The sequence below is a fragment of the Anser anser genome (assembly GCF_964211835.1).
Source record: "Anser anser genome assembly, chromosome: 1".
NCBI lineage: Eukaryota > Metazoa > Chordata > Aves > Anseriformes > Anatidae > Anser > Anser anser.
Genome location: NC_139720.1, coordinates 27,488,548 through 27,514,165, shown reverse-complemented (window position 1 = coordinate 27,514,165; position 25,618 = coordinate 27,488,548). Strand labels below are relative to the sequence as shown.

The following is a 25,618-nucleotide window of genomic DNA, read 5'->3' as shown; positions in this document are numbered from 1 at the left end:
CTCATATGCCATGTTTTTTCTACATACAAGACAGACTTTTTCCTGCTCCTTATGTGTTCCAAAGCAAGCCCAGGAGAAACAATACCCTTTTACTCTACTACCCAAAAGAGAAAGGGCTGTAGGAGCTGGGGCAAGCATCCAACGCAGTTCAGAGAGCAGGAACTGACAAAAGCTGGAAGCATCTGGGCACTCTCCAGCTTCTAAACCTGCAGCCGCAGGATCTAAATACTTCAGTGGTGAATACCTCCTTCTGGAAAATCCCCATTGCATAAATGGAAAAGTAGTGAGTTGACACATGCAGACGCGCATACCAGTAGAGGAATGATAAGTACTCATATCTGTATTTGAAAATATTCCTTCTCACTTTTTTTTTTCTTTTTTCTCTCAGATGCACAGGGGAGACAGAACAATCATTTTCCCCAAAGTAAATCCTTTGCCAGGTTCTAATGCACATCCCTGTAGCGTGCATGCAGCTATTGCCATCAAATGTTGTGTGTTTCCTCAAGTATGGTGTTTACTGTACTGTCAGTAGTAGTAGTAAGTATCTCCATTTATGAAGAACATGGGAAAAATCACAGTGGAAAGCAAACAGTCTTTTCTCTGTGTGCCTTACTACACATTGCTCTGTGTTTAAGCTAAATCAGGCAAGTCAATAAATTTGTGGAGTACTGATGAGAACTCAGTTCTTATAATTTGAATATTATAGATAAATGTAATGACTATAGAAAACCAAGAAGTTTAAAAGGGACCTGTAACCTTAGCTGAAATGCCAGGACACAGCACAGAATGGCTGTAGTAACTGTTTTCCTTAGGTTAAGCCTGGTGCTGCTTTCTGAATGGTTGATTTAGATATCTACATAGGCAAATGGTGCCATATGATTATTGAATTAAGTATAAACATACCCAAATATGACAGAGTACTTTTTTCTTTTTTTTTTTTTTTAACATGCATTAGTGGATCCTCTGTTAAGTTTATAACTAATTATTTATATTCATTGATCACCCAGGTGCTATAAAATCTCTCAAAGCTAGACTTTGTTTACACAGTGTAAACTCAGGAAACTCTGGCACAAGCCATCTTCCCTCCAAATGAACCCTATGTTTGCTCCAAAACCTCCACCAAGGAAACCTCCACTCCCCTGGGGCTCGTGGCCCAGCTGTGTGCAGGGAGGGGCTGTGGCTGTCCAGGACACCAGCTGTCTGGGGAAAGCTCCAGCTGAAGGCCTTCTGCAAAACTGAGGCAGCTTCAAAAGGAAAAGTACAAGGTACCATGAAGGGGGAATGCCACCAGCAGCTGGGACTGCTGCTCCAAGCATAGCAATGCTCTGCTTTAACCCCTCTGGACACACAAAGCCCTGGGTGTCCTGGCACCCATGCCATTGCCACACAGCAGAGACCTGAGCAGCAAGATCTCATTTCAAATAACTAGATGTGTTTAAAAGAATAAGAGATAAAAATGTATTTTATTAACAGAAAATATATATACAAAGAGAATAAAATACAAGAGAAGAAACACCTCGACAATGAATGTTTTCCAGTGATGGGCAAAATGATAGCAATGTATAAAGCCCATGAATCATTTTGAGGTGTTCAGTCAGATGGATAAAATATTATTATTCCAATGTAGTATTCCAATGCATACTACATTGCATTTGAAATGGCTTTGTAATTTCCTGCCTATTGCTACCCTTAGGTCTCTTCTCTATTGCTGCTTTCCAATTATCTTTTATTTTTCTTCTTGAATATATGTTTTGAATTCATTTTTTATCTGCTATATCAGCCCACAATTCTCCAGACTGAATCTTATTTTGTTATTTCCTGTCCACATTTCTACGATTACGACTTTATTGCTCTGTAAAGCTGAAAATGAGGAAAAAAAAGTATAAAACATCATGTCTTGTTTGTATTTATGTCTGAAAACAAATAGCACGTGTTTCAAGCACTTTCCAAAGAATCTTAGGGAGTTGTCCTACATTCAATAGCATGCATATACATTAAAAAGATTTCATAATCGTATGAAATCTTATAAATCTTACAAAGACTTTCTAATCACCCTTTGATTTACAAGTCATGCTCTTGCCAAAAGGAGGTGGGAAAAAAGCAGCTTTTCCAGACTAAGAGACAGAGAACATCAAGGTCAACCGCACTCTGGGAAAATTCTCAGTACTGTTGTTTACTCCTTGAAGAATGAAAAAGGGACTGATGGAGCCCCTAGGCCACCACCTCTCTGCTCCATCACAAGCAGAACTGCCCTGAATGGCCACAGAGCTTGACCTGTTCTGAAGACTGAGGATTCAGAGCACCAGAGGTACCCTCAGATGAGGTATACGTGTATACCTGTATAACAAAAAAACGGAAGCTACTTTACTTTTGACATCTAATTTATTGTCAGCTCTGTTCTGGAACAAGTGCAGCACTTGTATTCAGACCTTTAATGAAGTGGTAAACAACCAATCATGGAATCATAAAACAGAATCATAGAATATCCTGAGTTGGAAGGGACCCACAAGGATCATCAAGTCCAACACCTGGCTCCACACAGGACCACCCAAAACTGAGACCATCCATCTGAGAGCACTGTCTAATGCTCCTTGAACTCCAGTAGCTCGGTGCCATGACCACTGCCCTGGGGAGCCTGTCCCAGTGCCCAACCACCCTCTGGGTGCAGAACCTTTCCCTAACCCCCAGCCTGACCCTCCCCTGTCCCAGCTCCATGCCGTTCCCTCGGGTCCTGTCGCTGTCCCCAGAGAGCAGAGCTCAGCGCCTGCCCCTCCGCTCCCCTCGTGAGGGAGCTGCAGGCCGCCATGAGGCCTCCCCTCAGCCTGCTCTGCTCTGGGCTGAACAAACCAAGGCACCTCAGCCGCTCCTCATACGTTTTGCCCTCTAGACCCTTCACCATCTCTTCAGCCCTCCTTCGGACACTCTCTAATAGCTTTATGTCCTTCTTATTACTGTGGTGCCCAAAACTGCCCACAGTACTCGAGGTGAGGCCACACCAGCGCAGAGCAGAGCGGGACAATCACGTCCCTGCTGGCTGGCAGTGCTGGGCCTGATGCTCCCCAGGGTACAGCTGGCCCTCCCGGCTGTCAGAGCACACTGCGGGCTCAAACTCAATGTGCTGTCAAGCAGAATGCCCAGAAGCAGTAACTTGGTAACAAGTTTTATGGAAAGTCTTGTGGAAAAGTCTTATGGAAAAGACGCTTTCCATTTATCTCGTAGTATCTGAAGGTACAGTCTTACCATTAATATTTTTTAATATTTCTGTTAGTGAAGAAGTAACTACCAAGGTATAGGAAAAAAATAATAAATTACTAAAGCCCCCAGAAATATGATTTTTGCTCTTTTTTTCTCCAGGATGTATTTTCAGTTGGTTGCTAAAATAAACAAATAAATAAAGAAAAATTAACGTCTATTATGATTTTTATAGAGTTTTAAAAATCTATAACTAGCTTTTCTAAAATTGATGTCAATTGCAGGCAGATGAGTAATTAGTATTTAAAAGAAGAAAATCAATTAAAATTCTTTAGGGGTTATTAAATTGACTTTCACACACTCCTGTCTGTACAAGAGATGACTTGATCTGTATAGTGAATTGCTTTTATAACTGTTTCTCTGTCATTTTAAGTTACCTGAGTGTGGGGGAGGCTATTTGCCTTTCTTAGGTTTCTTTTTATTTTGTTTTCATCAATCCAACAACTTCCGTGTATTCATCTGTTTTCAAAGCCACAGGTTCCCTGATGAAGTATGGTAATATAGTAGCATCAGAAAGAAAAAGATGTTCTCAAATCTCCACCTCTCTGTCTTGTGAATTACAGCAGCCACTTAATAAACTTCAGTTTTATTTTACTAATCTAAAATATAACTTGGCATATACTGTTTGCCAGTTGTTGTACATTTCCCAGAGTAAGTACATTTTGTGTGTTGATGAAGCACCATGAACAACCCACTCTTAGCCTTATTTGAATTAAAATTTACACCATGCCATATCAGATCATTTTTTCATTTGCATTTTCATTTGCTTTGTTCACTTATTGGATCCAGATATCAGCAGTGTCCTGTATTCTCTTAATTAATACAAATAGTTATATGCCTGGAAAGATAAGATCTAGTCCTCCTATGCTGGGAGATATTTTAGAATATTTTCAAGTCAAAATGCTGACATTAGAGTCTCTCTCCATCCCAAAGGAATTGTAAATCTTGTTTGTAATTAACTGTCATAACTCACAGAGTATAAAGCCCGCCACATACCACAGCTCCAGAATTTCCTAAGTGAACATTATTTGGCTTTGCATGGGAAACTTGCGACTGCATATAAACACATTGTTAGCAACAAACAATGTAACAGTTCAGCTTTACATTAGGTTAAACCTTCGCTCCTTATGTGAGTTTATGTAAGGATTCTCTACACATTTTCTGCCTGAACTCTGTGAAATGCTGCAGGAGAAGTGGGACTTCAGGATCCTCTGAGACAAAGCCACTGTGCTCGTGTCATTCTTCACTTTTATTAGAAATGCCTGAGACAGTAAAACCTCAGTGGACTATAACTGGAAACATACAGATTTTGTCATAGAGCAGGAGGAAGAGGCTGATGTTATATTGTTTGTAAACTCATAAATACTATGGTCCCACATATCTAACTAGAAGGAGCAAAGCCCACCAAAACTGCAGGTTTTGAGATTCCAGCTTTAGCATTTTAAATGAGGCTCTCTCCATTGACAATAGCATGAGAAGAAAAACATTTTTTTTTTCTTTTAGCTCAGTTCAGATCCCAAGCCATCATGCCCATTCAGATCAAAAAACTCGGGAGAAATACAAGATTCAGAAAACATCCTCAAAGGTAGCTGTCTACAAAGAGGAATGTTAACTGAAACAAAGTAATTGAAATGGTTCTTGGAAAAATTCACCATGCCGTATTCTTCATTTTCACTCCATGAGCTTAAAGTTTCATAGACAAAAATGTCTTCTGGTAATGTAACCACAAATTATGTTGGTGAAAGTAGTTAATCTCTCCAGGTCACTGATGAGTATTCACTTACAGTGGAATATCTTGTAAGAAGAACTTTTTTTATATATATCAATGTCACACTGAGCAGCTTGTTAGAGAAACTCAGCTTACCGTCTTTTTGCCTTGTGGCTGTTACAGAAAATGAACTCTATCCATATTTATTCCATATTTTTATTACAACTCAGCAGGAAGAAAATCTATGTGCTGCTGTAAGCACTGCAGTCTGGGGACAAAGCCAAGATGATCTGGACTAAGATAGGCCCTCGTTCATTCCTGTCTATTATTTGGGCCTGACAAAATGTGGTCAGAAGCTACTTATCTGCTGGTGATAAAAGATGAGCCATGCACAAAACCCTGTGCTTGGAGGACATACACTTTGTGGCAACAGTCATAGGGGAGATTCCCAGTTGCTGGCCAGCTGAGGGCATCAGGACAAAAAAAAAAATACTTTTCACTACAGATCACTTCTGATTCCATCTTTTAGATCTTCCCAGGATATAAATGATAATAATTTATATTAAGGAATCAATTATTGTCTTCCCTTCTCTGCTGACCAGTAATAATAGTTCCATACCTTTGATAACTTTTACGAGCAAGTAAATAATTCATCCGTTGGAGATTACACTGGTCTGAAGTAGAAACCACATCTCTAATAAGGCAGGCCCAAACTTCAGACATAGTTCCCCCTGTGCAAAAGGATTTGTTGCTCATACCTATACCATCAATATGATAGTCTCTCCAGCCAAAGAAACTTTTTTTCAAAGCATTGTGTGACCTTCCCAAGATGCTTCTTTGTATCCTATCCTCCACTTCCCATTAGCATAGCCTAAAGGTTCAGCAAATAGGCGTTTGTTCTGTATTTGAAAAAATCTCATTTTAGTCATAAAACTCTAATTATTTCACAAATCTTCTACCATCTTGTTCACTTCCCATTGAAACTTTCTTTCTTCCTTGCTGGCTTGATGTCCTTGAACTTACGGGAAAAAAAATAAGACAGAGAGTAAGAAAGTGTGAGAAACACAACCCCCAGTTAATCAGCATTCAAACTAGACTGTAACACCTTACTACGGGAAATATATTGCCTATTTTAACTTTTGAGGTTTTGACATACCCCTGCCATAGGACACCTGAAAATCTGTCTGTGAACAAGAAGGCATACTGTGTATTCAGGTGACATATTAGATTATTTGGCACTAACATCTGGCACACCTGACAACACAGAGTGCTGCTGGCCAGAGTCAAGTGTCAGACTTACATAACTTTCACACCATTGATGTAGCAGTAGGAAAATATTCTTTTTCCGTGGAAATTGCTACTGACATTTTTATTTTGTTTTAACATTCTCAGAATTATATCTTTCAAAATAATTTTGGACGCTTGCATTATGAACCCAGACTTCTACTGTTATAGAAGATGTGTAAGTGATACTCCATAACATTATGGTCACTGCATGAATCGCTCAGTATTAGCCATCAGTATGAATACTGATAGATAATAATATTCTCAAATTACTTTATATTGGCTTTTTTCTAAGATAAATGAAGGGATCTAAGGGAATTCGGCATGGAGGGAATTCGGTTCTTGGGATCAGGGAAAGGTACATGCAGATGCCGAGAATATGCAGCTCACCCACTGTTTTTAAGATCAAGTTTTCTATGAAATATTTTTATGCTTAACAAGGCAAAGTTTTGGGAAGAGAGAACATCTTTAAAAAGTAATTTGTGTATTAAGTATTTTTGCATAATACCTGAGCTTTATTCTACTAAAAGGTAGTTACAGGTTTCTTCTATCCTTGGAACATCACAGCTGGAGCAATTCTGCAGTAAGTACCTTATTTAAAGCAAAGGTAGAAGAGCTTTGAAGGCTGCTTAATTGTGCACCTGTACCAGCCCACACCCCGGAGAAGCTAGCATCCTCTGCACACAGGAGGTACCTTCAAAAGGACAAGAAGGTTCTCAGACCATGAAGATCAAGGTATTCTTTCATTTTAACTAATACAGCTGCTGTTTAAGTAAAGAATAGACCATTGCCTCTGTGATTGAAATGTAACAATTTTGGAAAGACTTCTCAATTAAACATGATGCTTTCTTTTCAACAGCTAAAGCAAATTTTATCAGTATATAACTGAAAACAGCAGTTAATAAGTTGTAGGTCATTACAAAAAGCCATTTAAAAAAGACTATGTCAGCCAGAAACATTGAGTACGGATGTAACTGTAGAGGCTATGGTCTGGAGTTGAGTCACATGTTGGGTCAAACCCAAGTGTGTTGGCATTTACATCTGCCCCCGAACAACCAGTTCTAGCCCATGATGAGGATGTGCTCAGTGTCACAGCAGGGAGGATTTTCAGACAAGGGAGTGCTCACACAGGGCTCTCCAGCTGTCACTAAAAAGTGCATTGTTAGTAGCCCTGCTAACAATTATTTTGCCTGGATCCCCTTGCTGTCAGATCCTAGAAGATCCCACTCAAGAAGTCTGATGAGTGAGGATCAGGTAAGTTCAAACCAAGGCTCACCAATCAGTTATTATTATTACCAAACCGTATCTCCTTGAAGTTTCCTTCAAAGATGCAGGGAGTTATAATAGCAGGCTTCAGAATCTGAAAATCTGTAAAAGACAATTTTCTGAATCAAAGCCTAGAAAAGCATTGACCTTTTGACACTGCCTATTCTTGGATGTGTCTTCCTCTTCCTTCTTCGTGTGGTCTGTGTGGGTATGTGAAAGACGCATGGGAGACTTATTTGGAAAGGCAAGGCAAAAGTCTCTAGATGACAGACTGTGAGAGCGAGGAACATGACTAATGAAGTTTCATGTGAGAGAATCAAGTGCTTCTTCAAAATTGGCTCTTCCTAACACTAGCTATGATCTAAATGTGAAAAATGTAGAACAGAAGCTTTGTTATGTTGTTGAAGGCTGTCTGAGAGCTGGGATTTAAGAAGTCCAGTAGTGCTTCCTCCTAAAAGCCTTCTAGCCTGAAATCTAAGCCCAATCTGATCCCCTTCAGGAGAGTTGTGTTGTGCTAACTCTTCAAACAGACCCCTTTTCTGAAATTGAGCAAAAGTAATCTCAGGTGGTTTAGGCAGTCTATAAACTAGTTATTGGGCAGCTCATCCTTTATCAGCTGGCAAAATGTCCCATGAGAGAACTGTGTTCCACTTGTGTCTCCTTCCTCTCTCCTTTTTTAGCAATGGCAGAATTCAAAGTGCAATCCACAGTCCTCACAGCCAGCGCTTCCTGGGGCTGCCTCTGCTCTGTCTGTAAGAACAAACTGATGGAGGTACTTTCTCAGACTCGCTGGGACTGAAAGAGAGCGATTAGGAAAGTGGTCGATCTGTACTTGTTTAATATTCACAGTATTCCCCAGTTATAACCAGATCACCTCCTAATTTCAGAGGCTGTCAAGTCCATCCTGAACACTTGCCCTTGCGGTCCTCATCCAGCAGAGCTTTACACCACCATGACCATCACACAGGCACAATCTGACACTTGAGAGAAGCTGGAGAAGAGATCTCTGGGAAAGCAGAACAAGGTGGTGTATGGGGAGGAAGGGAAGGGTGTTTTTTTTGCTTTTTTTAAAAAGCAGAAGAGCTGTCAATCATTACAAAGCATTTAACCTTTTGGTATGTTTCCCCTGTGCACAACAGATTCTTCCTCCCCTGCCCTCCATCCCTTCTGCCCCCTTTAGGTGTATCAAATCCCAAAGCATCTGTCAGGACTGGATTCTTACTGGGGGATGGAAACTGCCCAGGGGAGAATACTTTTATTGGGTTTTCAAGTCTGTTAGCTGCTGTGCTTGAAGGAAGAGCTGATGGCACTTGTCTTCCCTGTCTCTGGGGCTCTCCTCAAGGCTCACCGTCTGGCGGGCGTGCACTCTGTGGTTGAGAGGCCCACCATTGCCCCAGACATCCAGCATCTCATCCTCATCTGCAAGTCAAGCAGGACAAGCCTGAGCTACAAGCTCACAGAAGTCTGGTTTTAGCGTTTCCCTGAACCTGTGGGATTTTGTCACTTCGGCTTGGCTGCCTTCCTTTGAAGGTCATGTTATGGTGTCTACCTCACCCTCATCCAAACAAGCCAAATTCTCAGGGGCTCATTATCTGTTTTGCCATACCTGTGTTTGCATCTTCTTCAACAGATTTCCTCAGATCATAATAACAGTTATCATACTTTCCCTTGCTCAACTTCAAGAGCAGAGCATGCCTTGACCTCTCTTTTGGGAAGCGCCTTTGGTTCATACATGGGAGCCTCTTCACAATCCATTTTAATGACCTGAAAGAGCAACTCGAAAAGGAAGAAGAAAGGAGAGGAAAAATGTAGTGCACCCTTAAAGGGCATGTGCTGTTTGTTCTACCTCTCTTTATGGTGTCTTTTTCAAAAATCAGACATAAAGATAGATGATTTAAAAAATGTAATAGCATCCCCTTGGCTTCTGAGTTGTGCTTTAACATGTAGTATAGCATACGGAAATGCACATGAAACAAACACAGTAAGCTGTCCACCATCTGCAGTCTGGATTCAATTTTTTTCCATGCTTCCTCATTTCTGAGAAGAAAAGTGGAAAATCTCTGATGTGCTCCACATGTTTGCTTTACACAGTGTCACATACCGATCCTGGCAGAGCAAAGGCACGTTGATAAAACTGGCTTACACGGGCTCAAGTGATTTTTTTGTTGTTGTTGCAAAAAAATAAGACAAGCCCTTTTAGTTTGTCATTTATCTCCTAACCCTCTGATAAAAGTGGATATGCTTTCTGTGATTTCAGCAATGCTGAAGGAAAATGTAGCGCGCAGAGAACTTTCACTACTTACAGCTCATTTTGGTAGCTAATGGTGTTGAAAACCCAGACAGGCAAGCAGCTCAGACAGCAAAATAGCCTTCCCCTCCATTTGGCCACATGACAATTCACAGCCCAAAGGATTACTTCTGATTTTTAGGGGACCCCCCCCAAAATCAGAATTCCAGCTACTGCCAGCAACTGCCTTTAATTACAGCCAGCACTTAACAGATGCTATATTGTTACCCATGCTGATAAAGGGAAGTAAAGCAAAACCTGCCTGTCCCAAACCATCCCCGGAGCATCCTGGAAAGTCCCGTGGCCAGCAGTGCTGGGAGGCAGCCTGCCCTGCAGACCTCAGCCTGCCCAGCACAGCCTTCTCCAGCCCTACGGTCTGCTTGTCTCAGCCGCCTCTCACCTGGGCTCTCGGGACGTATAGCAGTACCACTACGAGTGCAAGCAGACCAAAATAATGCAGAAAAATTTATGTGAGTTTTAAATGGAAAAATGCACATTATACCTGATGATACAGATTGAAGATTTCTATATCTTTATATTTGCTTTTCTGTCCCACCGTGGCAGGTTTGAAGGAGTGAGGCATGTAGCCCTCTGTGCTCTCAAGCAGACAGATGTTGCTATTTCTGATAACACCACTTAGAGTCTTTGGTATGTCTATAACTAAACAGAACAAAAAAAAATAGTAGTTTTGAGCTCTTTGAGGGAAAAGAAATCATTTAATCCCCCTCTGCTCGCATCAGAGTGTTTAGTGTTTTGTTGAAGTGAACAGTGGGGTTCCAGGTACATTTCTCCCACTAATGAAGCATCCAGTCTCTACGAATCACACCAGTCATGGTGTACGTGTGTAAATGCATTTATCAAAGGCAAAGACACCACCCTTGACTAATACTGTGCTTTGAAAAGAACTATGTCACAGACATCACTAATTTTAAAGAAGGAGGAAGGAATTCTGTCCATGTATTTCTTAAAGTTACGATGGGTCTGTGTTTGCAGGTTTGTGTAGACACAGGTACACACGCAAGTGAAGGAATAGGGTTTGTGCTTCCTTCGTCCATTTCTGAACTAAATAACAATGATATGCTGGTTCTTCAGTAAGAAGATGCTCTCGCATTGTCAGAACTTAATTACAACCACTTATTAAACTTGCTTAGTACTTCAGAGTAAATGCAGTATTGCTTCTTCCTCATTTGGCAGGCACTTAGGAAGAGCTGGCAGAGATAACATAGCCTTATATAATAGCTTTTTACCTTCTTTTGAGAGAAAACAGTATGATTTTACAGCAGTAAGTAGATAAAATGTCAGTAAGTCAAAATATTAAGATGTAATGTGTGATCAGCACTCAGTGCATTAAAACTCTCGCTAAAGTTTATGCTTTTGATTTCAGCCTGCTTCACAGCAGTTCTAACCACGCCACTCCTCTTTCTCATCTAACCGAACTCAGCATCACTCTATGGAATCTGGATCACTGACACACCAGTGTGATTTCTGATTATCACTGCTGTAACATAAAATCATTTTACCTATTTTTCACTGTTAGTATGAAAAATTATATTCTGTTTTCTGGTCAATGTATGCTTCTGGAGGCTCATTGTGAGATCTGGCAGCTAACATCCGTTCTTCAGCTGAACAAAACATCTTCTCTTTTCTCTGCACTAAATTATTTGCACAGTACTATTTCTGCTGATTCCTCTGCATTTTAAGTTCATTGATGACAGAGCACCTTGATGGAGGCAAACTTCCCAAAAAGTCCATCAACAGGAGTCCCAGGTTTCTGGCGTGGTGCACAGAGTCGGCAGCTGGAGATGCACGAAGCAGCTGTGTGCATTTTGGGGTGGGTTCTGCAGTGACACTGGTGGAGGGAGCTGCTCTCACCACCTTCCGGGTGGAATTTTCTGAATAAGTCTCATTTTCAAATACTTGTGCTACCATCACTGCTCAGGAAAGAAAGCTGAAAGGCAGCACTGATAACATCTCTCTACCAGATGCGAGATTTCAGAACTATGGATTCAAAAGAGAGTTTCCCACCTGGAAAATAATATGTTAGGGGAATTAAAAGTTGAAATGGAGGCTTTTATGCTTATTTAGTCTACTCTAATAAGGGTGAAATATCCCTTTATCTAAAAAACCTGAAGAGTTTAGGGAATATTTTACATTTTTTTTTTTTACTGTAAATCAGGAAAGAAATAAATTTAGTAACAGAATCAGTGGATAATGTTCTCAAACAGCCCGAAGCAAAAAAGCATATGACTCACCTTTTTAGCTACAAAAACGTATCCTTCCCTCACAACACCACTGTTGTTACAGCTGCTTCCTTGTGGCACTTTCTGGCCTATTTCTTCTCCTTTTTTGTATGTACCTCCTGGAATAGTTCTGCTACCTTTTGTGCTTAGGCTGACAGTGATTGCAAGGACGCAGGCTAGAGCAGTGGAGAGGAGGCACCAAACTGCATCAGCCAGCCTGGGGCACCAAGAGGAATCCTGTCAGGGTGCTGGGAAAGGCCTCAGCCATGTATCTGGGCTGGCAGTGCAAGTGCAGGAAGACATCTCTCCAGGAGGAGGCTCCTAGCGCTTCTGGTACTAACACAGATTTTACCTACACACAAGTTGTGAATCAAGCTCTGCAGGCTCACCGAATCCTTCCCAGTATCTCACTGAATGATGCTTAAAAAACATTTACTCCTACTTACTTTTCTAGGTAGGAAATGGTGCAGAAAAGAGTGGAGAATATTGGAGCTGGGTTGGAAAACTATGGCCTGGGAAACAGCAAACTCTGAAACAACACAAGGGAAGAAAGAAATCTACCTTTGTAAGTTACAAAACACTAGTGGAAATTGAAAGCTAGTGGAAATATTGACAAGGTTAGCAAGTATATCAGTTAATTTTTTAGATCTTTTTCTACTCGTTTCCTGGGGACATTAGCCAAAGGTTTGATTTCCTGAAATGCAAAGGAATCAGCAGAAGTAAGAATAGCAAGAAGCTTCACTTTCACAGAAAGAAAAAAGAAAAGATTATTTGTTTAGTATGATTTCCTTTGAAGCAGACAGGAATTAGAAGGATAGGAATACTCTGATAATACTGTTAAATTATTTTTCTGTTATTTTTCCACATTCATTCCAATGATTTCCTGAGAGTGCATGTAAAAGCTGCCTGGCAATTTACAAACTAATTGAGAAGGCTTTTGAACCATGTGCTTACAGACTTTATTTTTTGTCCTATTTAAGAATGTACACATTAAATACAGACTGTAGCCAGTGAGAAAGTGATCAAAATAAACATTGAAATGAAGATTTTAAAAAGCTTCTTCTAGCACTTTTTTACCTTATGTTAGCTATGAAAGAAATATAATTTAGGTGTGAATATCCAGTGATCACAGAAGTATCTGAAGCTGGTTGTCCTCCAGCTGGTGCAAGCCAGCATAGCTCTAGGAGCTTCCTCAGCTTTGCAACCATTGAAAATCTGGCTTCTTGTTTCTGGAGTTTTACATTCTTAAAGTTATAAAAGAGAAAACAAAGATTTTGGAGAAGCAAAGACTGTTAACATTTTTCTTCTTGTCTTGTCAAAACACCTGAATGAAAGGATGTCTCACAGTTTTAGTTGCAGTTCTTACAAGTTTTGCTGCAGTACCAGACAGTCATACTGTCACAAGGTATTAGCACTCCTGTTTCTGCAGCTACTGCGTGCTTTTTGATTATTTATTTATTCTTATGAAGTTGTTAGTGAATGCCATCTTTCTGCTAGAAAAAGATACAGGCTTTCAAGGACAAGTGATGGGCCTTCTGTTAATTGGTTAGATTTGCATCCAACAGTATGTAGTCTCCAGAAACACTATTACACTGCATGAAGAAAAAAGGCATTTAGTAGACATACTGCTTAATATACATGCTCACTACTGAAGAGCATCTAAGACTTCTTCCTTCTGATAAAGCATTTCTGCCCTCATGACCTGGTCTGTGCTGCTGAGTGCTCGCTCTCTGCTAATCTGGGGCATTAGACCCACAAACAACCAGTTTTCCGGCCACATTCCTTCGATGTGGATGAGAGCTGCTGTTACACACCACGAGCCATAGAATAAGTGAGCAAGGGTCATTTCAGACCACCTACTGCAAGGTACCAAACCTGACTGCCAATGTGGCTGTGCAAGGCATATGGGTAATAAAAAATCTCCAGGGATCATCCCAGTGAGACAGCCACATGCACCTGACACTCACTGTCACTGTTTGCTTCTTGCATGAATACAAAGAGAAGATTTTAATAGCTTACTGTTGTTTTTTTTTCCTCTTGGTTTGCCAAAGCAGAAATGATGATCAAATAAAGGATTTAATAATAGATGGTCTGAACAAAGTCCAAATGTCCAGAACCAGCAGGCAGGACATTTAGCAAACAGTTGCTACACGAAGCCTTAAAACAATCTGAAATCTCACAGTGGAAAAATGAAGAGAAAAAAAAAGGCATTTCATTGTTGGCAAACACGTGCACCATACTGCTCAAGAAATTATTACTAGATCAAAAATGTCAAGGGCCATGGACCAGTTTGGTTCTTGAGGCAACCCCCCTGACTTCAGCCTAAGCTGATGGCTTCTCCAAGGACTGAAACTCATTCCATGGCTTCATTGAACAACTTGAAAGTATCAGAAGTTATAAATATTTGAGAGGATCGCTTCTAAATTGGGCCTCTGAAAAATAAACAGAGATCAGACTAACAACAATGCTATGCGGGGAGGAGGAGCACGGAGGGGAAGGTCCCCAGCCAGGGCACAAGGCTTTTAAACCACACCTCAGGCTTTCCCTAGGGCACGTTGTTTGTCACCCATGCAGCTGCGTTCCTCGCCTTCAGGGGTTGCCGGCTGGCTGCTTCAGACTGGAGGAAACTTTGGCAAAAATCCCGAGTTCGACTCCTACTATAGCTGTGATTGAAATGGAAAGTAGATTTTTTAAAAAGGTAGCTTTGTTTAGCCTTCGTCTATTAAGAAAGATACTGGACAGTAGTTGTTAGTATTTTTGAAGGTATGGCTTCTGCCAAATGTTGCCAAACCAAACATATATGGCATGCAAACAGACAGCAGATTGCTTTGCGCTAATTTATGGAACTCTAGTGACATCAGCTGAGTGACTGGAAAGGCATTATAATCGCTCCAGCAAAATTCCTTTTTCCTCCTACTTGCTGCATGAAACTCTATGGATAACATACAAAGTCCCCTGAAGAGAACTGAAAAACTTCAGTTTACACATTTATACATTTACAAGAGTTATATCTGAGTGTTCTTATTCACAACAAAGATGTTGAGGATTTTCCTGATTATACATTGAGTTAAACAAAAACTGGTCATTTTATATAATGCTACTTTCATCTTATTCAAATATGAAGAATAAGAAGCAAACTTATTAAAAAACAAAAAAAAGCAGGAGAAGCAAATGATGACAAATTTAGAAAACACATATACAATGTCTGTGCGAGTCACAAATATCCCTGAAATTTCTAATCTCCTGAGCAGGGAAGGCACTGCCACTGGTGCAGATGGCACCCATGAGCAGCACAGCTTTATGGAGGCTGCCCATCACTTCCCTGGGGCTGAGAATGAGATTGCAATAACCAAAAGTTCACAGTTAGCTTTCTCTTATTTCCCCCTCTGATTTTTAATTTTGGTTTGAAGCTGAATTTCCAAGTGGAAATTCCGCTGTGGTTTGTGCATTGCTCAAGGTTAGGCAAATAATAAAAAATGTATAATGTCTACTGTAGTTTACTGCGGATGAATTGCTGTGCCCTAAGCTCTGCCTGATGCGTGGAAAAGCCTCCAGGCTGATAGGACAAACAGCAGAAACTCTAATAATGTAAGCCCCATATACAGAAAACTGTGGGTGTAGGCATCTGGAGCATTCAGCTGCAAAACAGCGTGAAGGAAACAGGTAAAAGCACAGCACAACTACTTGAAACCGAATGGTGTGAGAAGCCTTAGAGAAAAGGGGAGAGAGGGAGTGGACGCAGAGCCATCACCTGGGCTTGGCAACATTAATGTGGCATTCAGGAAGCAGATGTGCCTGCAGCACCCTGGTTTAGGTCTAATCCCCCACCTTTGTATGATACCAGCAGCAGCCGTGACCTTCACAGGGCTGAGCATCTCCACATGCATCACAAACCCAAGTGACGGGTTCTTGGTCCAGGCAGGGGCACTGGTTCAACCTGGGGGTGATGTCCAAGGTTTCCCATCATATTCCGAGAGCCTTTTAAACTGCAGAGGAAAATGTCTAGGTAGCAATTGGCTGTCTGCACTGAGAAATACATCACAGTTCTGGATGTTGCTCAGGAAGCCACCACTCCCCAGCAAAGCTATTTGTAGCTACAGAGAGGTGAATGATATACGCGACTGGTAGCAGCTACTCATCCATCTGAGCTGAGCTTTTCCTTACCTACCGTGTTTCTTCTTATTGGAAAGAGAAAAAGAAGGAGGGGTAAAAAGATATATAGAGAGAGTAAACAAAAGTAAGAGGCTTGAAAAAGGGAAGCCTTGTAACCAGATGTGGCTCAGAGGGTTCCCACTTCTGCCCGCACAGACAGTGACAGACACACATCAGCCTCCAACCCCAGAGCCTGAAACTCGATTTCTGGCCACAGAAGCCAGGCAGCACTCACAGGATCAGCATGCTAGCCACAAACGGGACTAGATGCAATAACCTGCTGGTGAAAGCAGTAGGAGAGAAGAACAGACCCAGTGAGCTCCACTCTTGGCCATTCTCGTGCTTGGAGCCGGCTGCTGGCTCCTCTTGGTGGCCCAGGGCCTGGCACTGCTATGCCTGGGGGCAAGTGCCGCGGCAAGTGGGCAAGTGGGAGAAAAGTAAAATAATGGCACACATGTTGACAGACAGGGGCAAGGAACCCCAGAAGAGGAGAGTTAGTCAGGTCTGTAAATAATATTTTCTGTGGGGAGAACTCAGAAGTATCAATAGTTAAAGGGTATTGAGAATTTTATTTGGGCTTTTTTTACATTTTTAAAGGTCTCCAATGGTTTTTTTAGATCATGTGTAAGAGTTTGGCATTTCAATAATGCCATAAACTTCACAGTAGCTCTGAAATGCCTGCAATTTTGCTTATCTCTTTTCTTCTGCAATGTTTATTCATGCCAGTGGTCCTCTGAGGGCACAACACATGAAAGCAGCACCCACCTCTGTGTTGCCATTAAGCTTCAAAGGCATGACTCTGTCTACTGTTTAAAATCACTTTCTGTAGTAAAGCAAAGTTATTAGCCCAAGCAAAGGAAAATAACATTCAGAAAAAAAGCCAGCCACCCTGTAATGTGGCTGTAGAATCTGCAGGTTAATTTTCCTTTACATGGATTCTTTTTTTTTTTTTTTTTTTTTCCCCCCCAGAATATTTTAGGGATGTTGATGTTTTTACTAAGCTTCTCACTTGGAGTGACTCATAGCTGTGGCTTCCTATAACAGAAGGGATTCCTATTTGGGCTCCCTACAAGGCACCTCCTTGTTAATTACATATAAATCAGATGCAGGAAGAGATTAGCAGATTCATTCCAGTAACTGCAAGCAGCCCAGGTCCTCGACATTCACATTTTGCAGATTTGCAAAGAACGATGCCATGAAGAGCACAAAGGCTTGGGGCAGCTGAAGGGTGGAGGGGAGCAATTTTTTTTCCAGAAAAATAAATGAATAAATAAAAAATAAAGAAAGAACAATTTCTTGAGCAAGGGGTTATAACTGAAAAGAAAAACAGTAGAAATACCAGGAATAAAAGCAAACCTGTGCTGACATGAAATGTAACTACTCTAGAGGTATTGGGTGCTTCTGATTTTTTTTGTTTTGGATGCAGGGAGTTTAAAAAAAGAAAAAAAAACAGCTTCACAGGCTTTGATGGGAATCAGCAGCACTGTTAAATGACCAATTTAAAAACAATAAAAACCACTGAACTCCATGCACCAGGGGCATGCTGTAACAATCTGGACTAGAAGGTAAACAGAGCATTAATTCAGCCTGCAGCTGATTGCAATGCTGTTGAGAACAGGGACAGAACCTATAGCAGCTGAGAAATGAAAATGGGTGGGAAATCAGATTGAATTTGGAGCAATGTGAATTTACATGTCCTGGCTGAAATAGCAAAGATGTCTGAAATGCTACCAAGGCAAGCTCCCCCAGTCTGGATGAATCACAGACTCACAGAATGGTTTGGGCTGGAAGGGACCTTAAAGGCCACTCATTTCCAAACCCCTGCCATGGGCAGGCACACCTCCCACCAGACCAGGCTGCCCAAAGCCCCATCCAGCCTGGCCTTGAACTCCTCCAGGGGTGGGGCATCCACAGCTTCTCTGGGCAGTCTGTGCCAGGGCCTCACCACCCTCTGAGTGAAGAATTTCTTCCTAATGTCTAATCTAAATCTTCCCTCTTTTAGTTTAAAACCATTACTCCCTGCCCTATCAAGCCCTGAAATTGATTCGGCTCCAGGGCTTAAATACAGATTAATTCCTTCCTGGCTGGGGCCTGGCAGGGCCAGTTATCACCTCCTGGAGAAGGGCAGCTGGTAGCCAGGAGGAGTTCAGGGTGCACAATACCAAGGGGGAACGAACCTCTACCATGGACAGAAGGAGGGGGACATTACACACGGCCACACCACCAGATCCTCACTGCAGGGCCCGGTGCGCCTGTGCTACCAGGCGAGGATTGATCCTGGTCTCACATCTGATGCTCGTCTGGAGCCAGCAGTTATACCAACGCAAACTTGTATAAATTTACATTAGAATGAAACTCATAAACTGATCCCACTGCAATACGTGTTTATATTTGACAGCCTGCAAGTTTTGCTCAGGAAACTAGTGAAAAGAGAAAAGCTGTTCCAAAACAATTTCATTTGAAAAGCCTCCAAGTTATACATTCCAGCACAGTAAACAAGGTTCCCTTATGAAAGTGGAGTTAAATGTCTCTGCGTGGGATCAACATTTAATATAGGTGAATTTGCAATCTTTCCTTTAGAGATTTTACTGTCAGCATAAGCATTTATAAGGCAGATATTAAGAACATTTGATCTGTTTAAGAGCTGAACTGGAAAGAATGCTACTTTTAATCTGGAAACATTTTTACAGGCTCTTAGTCACAAAGACATTTGCCACAGAGTTCTCCAAATATCCTGGTTTAGCTGAAACTTGACAGAGACTGACTATATCCCAGTGCTTTTTCTTAGATCCTTTTCTTAGAAGCTGGGAGAAAAGGTAAAGGGACAAAAAAGTCAAGCTAGCCCTTAGAGTTGTAGATCCAGCATCTGGGAGTGTTTGAGACTTCTTGTATGGCTCCCAAACACCATGTCTGTGCTTGCGTTTCCCTTCTTTGATACCACGGTATATAACTTTCCTCCTTGGTAAGTAAGTAGGTGAGATGCCCTCCCATCCTCCCGTTGTGCATTTCTTCCCAGCAGCCTGGCCCATGCAGCGGTGGTACATCCCAGGCAGACTCCTCAGGAGCTGAGCACAGACTGCAGAAGCAATGGTGACGCACCCCCACTGGAAAAAAAATAAATGGAAAGTTGGGGGAAGGGGGGACAAGACACTCACAGGGCAGAAGAAAATAAGGCTGCTGAGCTGCTGCCAGGAAAAGAAAAAAAAAAGAAAAAGGACCCAGAATTTCAAAAATATATATATATTTTTTCTTTAACATATGTTCTTTCATTGAAATTGGATGTTAAAAGAAAAAAAAAACAAAGTTGGACTGCAGTTATTGTCACCAAAATGCATAATTCTTCATCTTAAGTCTTTACAGTATACTTTCTCCATATTTTGCTAGAGCAAAGCCATATATCAAATAGATAATGTAGATAATGTTATTATTTAAATATATGATAATTATCCAGCATTTAATTATCACTGCTTTTGGAATATTTAAATTATGCTTTTTAATAAGTGAACTAGATTTTCAGCATTGTTTGCTATGGTCAAGAGTGTTCAGGCCAATAGTTGTCCAGCATAGACAACAGTCAGTTTATATATATTTACAGTTGGTTTGCAGGAGGCAGATGTCAAAAGCAGCGAGAACTGAAGGGCTGGTGCCAATTTACTTTTCCACTGGGGCTGCTTCTCCTTTCCGGGCAGACCTCTTTGTACTGAACTTGGGAAGCTATGGGCAGAGCATTAGAGGCAAAGGGTTTAGGTGTATTAGGTGCTATGAGAAGTCACCTACATATAAAACAAATCCTCTTTATCTTACAAATTTTATTTTTGATCCTGATTTTTCTGTTCATATATGTCTGGCTTTGACTGCAAGTTACACACACTATGGACATATCCACAGTGAATAAAATTTGCTTTCTTGCCTTTTTAAATTAACTTTGTTTCAGTCAAAAAAAGAGAGTCATTTTACACATAGTGACAGTTGTGATGTTGTGTTGTAAATAACTGCTGCCCATGATGACCATATTGGTTTGAAAAACATCTTTATCTGACAGTCCACCTACTTGTTTGTATGTATGTTGTGAGTTAATCTCAGCTATATTCTGTCACTATGGTGAATATATAGATCACTCTATCAAAAAGTCATTTGCCAAGCTCTGTTTCCTTTTACTGATCTTGGGTTATAGTTACTCCTGCTACCATTCCTTTGTTACCATGCTTAAAGGTAACTTACTGAACAGTTCAAAAAGGTTTTAGATTCCATTAATATCTTGGATGTTCTCTTATAGTCTCTACTTTAAAAATAAATAAATAAATAAACAAACAAACTATTAAATGTGAATCTACCCATTTCTTGCTCTACAATGAGAAAAAGGCTGAAAATAAAGATGAGCTTATTGGGAACTAGAGCTGATATACTGTTTAAGATCCTCTGGAAGAAAACATTCAAAATTCTGCCTCAGAGGTAAATATAGGCAAATTTCAGAACATTCATCAAGTAGTTGCTTATATGCACCACACAGATAATAATCTGATGAGCAAGGGTTTCAGGAGCAGAGCATAAATTGAAGTCAGATGCAGCTAAGCTAGTCAGGCATAAAACAATTTGCTTTCCATAGGTCATTAAGAAGTTAAGGGGGTATTCCACAAAACCAAGCTACTTACAAACATTTTATCATATTATTTGTATTTTGGATATAATTAATGTGTTATTAATAATTGTTTTAACAGGCAATTATTGACAAAAGATTGGAAAAATTGAAGACTAAATAAACTGAAGACAAAACTACACCTAATTGCCAAAGCATGATGTTGCCTTCCTGATAAAACCCAACCAAAACATACCAATCTGCATATTTTGTGTTTTCTTTCTATGAAGAGGAAATAGTAACAAATATCCAAGCCAATACCCTTCCTGTAGCCAAACTATGCTTATTCAGGAACTATGTAATCGGATACAATATAATATCGTCATTCATCATCTAAGACATTCAGTACAACTTCACTGATATCAGAAGGTCATTTCTTCCAATGAAAAACATAACTTTGTAATCCAAAAATATTTTTGCTGGCTTCAGCAAAAAAAATTTGATTAAAACAGTCCTGAGGTCATGGCATCTTGAGGCTGCTTGGTTCCTGACATTTCTCATAGCTGTCCTACATGAATGCAAGGACTTCACAGAGAATCTTCAGATGGTTATATTTACAATTTCTTCTTCCTCTTCATCAAAGTCAAGGAGAATTGAAGGTGCTCAGGAACTCACAAAAGCAGAATCCCTATTTATAATCTTCTTAGTGCCAGAACAAGTGTCAACTTGTCTTTGATCCTGTAAATAGAAAGGTCTCCCCATGCTCTCATTAATAAGAGCTGGGAACTACCATTTTTCCTGGCCCTGTGCCTTTCTGAGTCAGAAAGAGCTATCAGCTCCAGGCTCATCACCTACCGCTGCGGCCCCTGGAGACACAAATTCAAAAGATGGCAGGTGATATAGACAGGCATTGCAAAACAGTACCAAATTCCCAGAGTTAAGACTTTATTATTTATTAAATGCAATTTTAACATCACAGACATTTTTTTCCTATCAGTCTTAAGGTTCCATCCAAGTTTTAAGAGGTGTCCCGTTTTTCAAAATTAATAGTTGACTGTGACTGATGAGCAGGACACACACAACGGTTGGAGGGTTCACCCCTTTCTTTGGCTACACGGAAGCAGTGCGAAGTAAAGGCTGTACTTGTAAGGACAAGGCCTCAAAGCCAAAGCTTGCAGTCCCCAGAGGAGAAAAGTAGGATGCAATCCTCATTTGGGTGGGACTGCACATTTTGAAAGTGATTGCATTAGGAACAGGGGAGCACTTGTGTGCAGAGAAAAATATCTTACCCTCCTCAAGAACAAAAGGAGGAAATACCATCACTTCTTCTTTTGGATGTATTTTGTCTACATCAAATAGAATTTTGTACAAGTGCATGAATATACCCACATATATGTATGCATAAGCACATACTGGCTTTTAAGATTAAAGCTGCTGAATGCTCTGGGCTAATCACAATATCACGATAGCTCCATGCTGCAGTCTGATGGTGGGAGATGGAACAGAAGGGAAGAAGGATAAGGATAGTGGAAAGAATAGGGGTGCCAGCAAATAAATTGTCCAAAAATTGACAGCCTTTTGCTGCTTTATTCCCTCTTCTTTTCTCAGCATGTGATTCTATTGTCTCATTTATGAGCAGTTTGAACCGTTCAGCCCCCTCTGTTTGGGAAATAGGTGCAAGTGTTTGCTTCTTGCTCTAGCAATGCCTTTTAATGGCAGCACAGAGGGTTATTACTTTTCTTATCTCTGAAATATGCTTAATGTGTTTTGACATCCTCACCAAAAAGAAAGTCTTAACTCATTAGTCATCTCATGTTTTCTCATCATGGATATTATTCATAACTTTTGCTAATTTGCTAAATGGGCCAAAATGGGTATATTAATTCCACTGACAGTGGTGATGTATTCAGAAGAGCAGGCGTATCGCAGACTTCATTAGTGCCACTGAGTCATCCACATCAATCCAAAATCACAGGTTGTGGTATTGCCCAGAAAAGACATGACTCATTTAGAGGCAGCTCTTCAATTCTGATGCCCGCTTCCCAGGCTGTTTACATATTCATTCTAAATCAGAGATGAGATTCCGTACTCCTAGCAGAGTACAAGCCACATGGGAGCCCTCTTGTCTACCCCTTCTCTGGGTTCATGATTTCTTCACCTATGCTATCAGTATTCTATCAGCAATAGGAAGGATGGAGTGTGACCCCATCCCAGCCTAGCGCAGAAGCTGGGAAATGGGAGGGGGCTGGGACTTCCTCAGGATGTGGAGGAAACTGAATCAGATCTCCCACTTCCCAGGCAAGTGCTTTGCCCCTAGGCCATCGGGACAACATGGCCACTGCCTCTTCCCTAGGGAGTTTATGGTTATCTCTTGCTATACTGGGACCACTTCCAGCAAATCAACACACAGAGCAGCTTCATTTAGCCAAAGGAACTGTAGCCAAGTGCAAGGTGATGCACCCGGGTCGGGGAAATCCCAGACAGGAGTACCGACTGGAAGAAAAATCCATTGAGAGCAGCCCTGCAGAGAAGGATTCAGGGGGTTCTGGTGGATGAAAAGCTCAACATGAGCCAGCAGTGTGTGCTTGCAGCCCAGAAGGCCAACTGCATCCTGTGCTACATCAACTGGTCCTTTCACTGGTGGCTGAGGAATTGCCTCACCACTCAGCTTGGTGTCACCTGCAAACTTGCTGAAGGTGCACTCAATCCCATCTTCTATGTCAATGATGAAGATATTGGAAAGCACCAGTCTCAAGACAGATCCCTGAGGGACACCACTTGTCACTGGCCTCCATCTGGACATAGAACCATTGACCACAACTCTCTGGGTGCAGCCACTGAGCCAATTCCTTATCCACCAGATGGTCCACCCTTCAAATCCGTATCTTTCCAACTGAAAGATTAGGATGTCATGTGGGATCATGTCAAAGGCCTTTCAGAAGTCCAGGGAGATGACATCGGTTGGTCTTCCCTTGTTGACCGATGCAGTCACTCCATCATAGAAGGCCACCAGATTGGTCAGGCATGATTTGCCCTTGGTGAATGCACACTGGCTGTCTCGGATCACCTCCTTGTCTTGCGTTGTCTTAACATTGCATCCAGGAGGATCCGTTCCACAATCTTGCCAGGCACAGTCGTGAGGCTCCTGGTCTGTAGTTCCCCAGGTCTTATATGCCTTCCTAATTTCTAATTCACATTATAATATTTTCTGTAACAACACAACTTTTGTATAAGAAAGTCACACATTTACATCAGTTCTAGATAGGATAACATGACTAAACTGATATCAAACCTGAGAAAAAAAAGTTAAAAATAAGAGGTTTTATTTATTGACACTAACTTTTCATTCTTATTTCCTTGCAGATTTTTATTTCAGATCAAATCTGAGGTCAGGTGGAATTTCAGAATATCCTGACTCTTCTTAACATTCTGGATTTGGGGCTAGGGCCTTCATTTTCCTTTATGTAAAATAATAAAAATAACAATTATATCATATGTAGATATCAAATACTTACCTTTTTTCTTCTGAAATGGATGAACAATGAAAAATACCAAATTTTCCATGAAGGCAAATGTGTTTTTTTCTAGCTCAACAGAGTCAGTAAAAGGGCAGTGAAAAGGACAAAGTGAATGGGACAAGAGGCAGATGGAAATCTGTTAGCCGGTCTGGCTTTCATTAGCAGTTTTGACTGAAATACTCGGATACATTTCAGTATTATTAGATCAATATTGTATCACGGAAAACTGTTATTCCAGAAAATTTCGGTCCATTCCTAATCAGAACACAATAGACCACGAATGACTTTTCAATTGTTCTTTAAACAGGACCTGGAATTCTAATTGATTATACATTTACAATTCCCTTGGAAATTAAATAATACTTAAATGAAGTTTCTTCTTTGACTCTTTAGCAAAAAATCCTGCTGGGGATCCTTATTACTTTTTAATGATTCAGAGCTTGCAGAATGTCAATTTCATAACAAGAAGATGATTTAGTGCAGAATGTAATAAAACCTGTCTTACTGTGTTAGAAAAGTATATATTTTGATATTCTTGATATTTAAAAAAAAAAGTGCTAAAAAGTGCTAAAAGCAAAGAATTTTGCCTGTATACCACTGAAGTCATTAGTTTTGTCACTAATTTCACTAAGAGAAGGAGAGAAACTGGAGTAAGAATGTATAAACAGTATTCTGTGAAGATTGTATAGTTAGAAGCCATTTAGTGCCCATCAAGACTTTCCTTCCTTACAACCTTGCTATGCAAAATGCTCTTTAGGCCAACTACCATTAGAGATTTAGTGAATAGGTGTGAAGTATGTGCTGTTTGCTGAATTTTTAATATCTAAAACAGAATGCTCTGTTCCCACAAAGCGATAAAAATGTCTGCATCCTAAGGGCATTTTTATATTTGCGTTTGGAAAATATTTGTCTCTTCACAGCTGTTACCCAGCCAAAAAACAATGCGTGAGTGCAGCCAACAACTTGGAGTGGAAAGGAGCTATTTATTTCCTCACTATGGTCCAAGGTGTTTTCAGGATTGCTGAATATAGTTTCCTGTTTTTTAGACAGTTCTGAAAAGTGGACCTTTGGGGGAACAAATTATTCTGAAAGTTGCAGCAACTTGAGAGTAATGTCATTGATTTCCTTAGAATTACTGCTGCCTCAAGTCACAGTAACTTAGATTCTTTTGTGTTTTATGAAACAACACAATGTAACTGGATACATGTTCAAGTATGGAATTATCTATACTTCTGCTATCCAATGCTGGGAGCAGCTTTAGGTTTCTGAAGTCTTTGGAGTGATCGGCGCAACTGCAGATGACATTTGAAATATAGCTGGGTATCCATGCCTATG

The 25,618-nt window shown here is 40.7% G+C and overlaps 1 long non-coding RNA gene across 3 annotated transcripts; it reads left to right on the top strand.

Moving 5' to 3' along the window:
- The first annotated feature begins 6,597 nt into the window (after nt 1-6,597).
- LOC310886082 lies at nt 6,598-13,414 on the top strand. 3 transcript variants are annotated; one of them, XR_014575168.1, is made up of 3 exons: nt 6,617-6,979; nt 8,398-8,534; nt 8,650-10,542. It is a non-coding gene; the product is annotated as an uncharacterized lncRNA (long non-coding RNA). The 3 variants fall into 3 exon arrangements; XR_014575166.1 differs by lacking the exon at nt 8,650-10,542 and adding an exon at nt 11,182-13,414 and having other exon boundaries at nt 6,626-6,979; XR_014575167.1 differs by having other exon boundaries at nt 6,598-6,979; nt 8,398-10,542.
- The last annotated feature ends 12,204 nt before the right edge of the window (nt 13,415-25,618 follow it).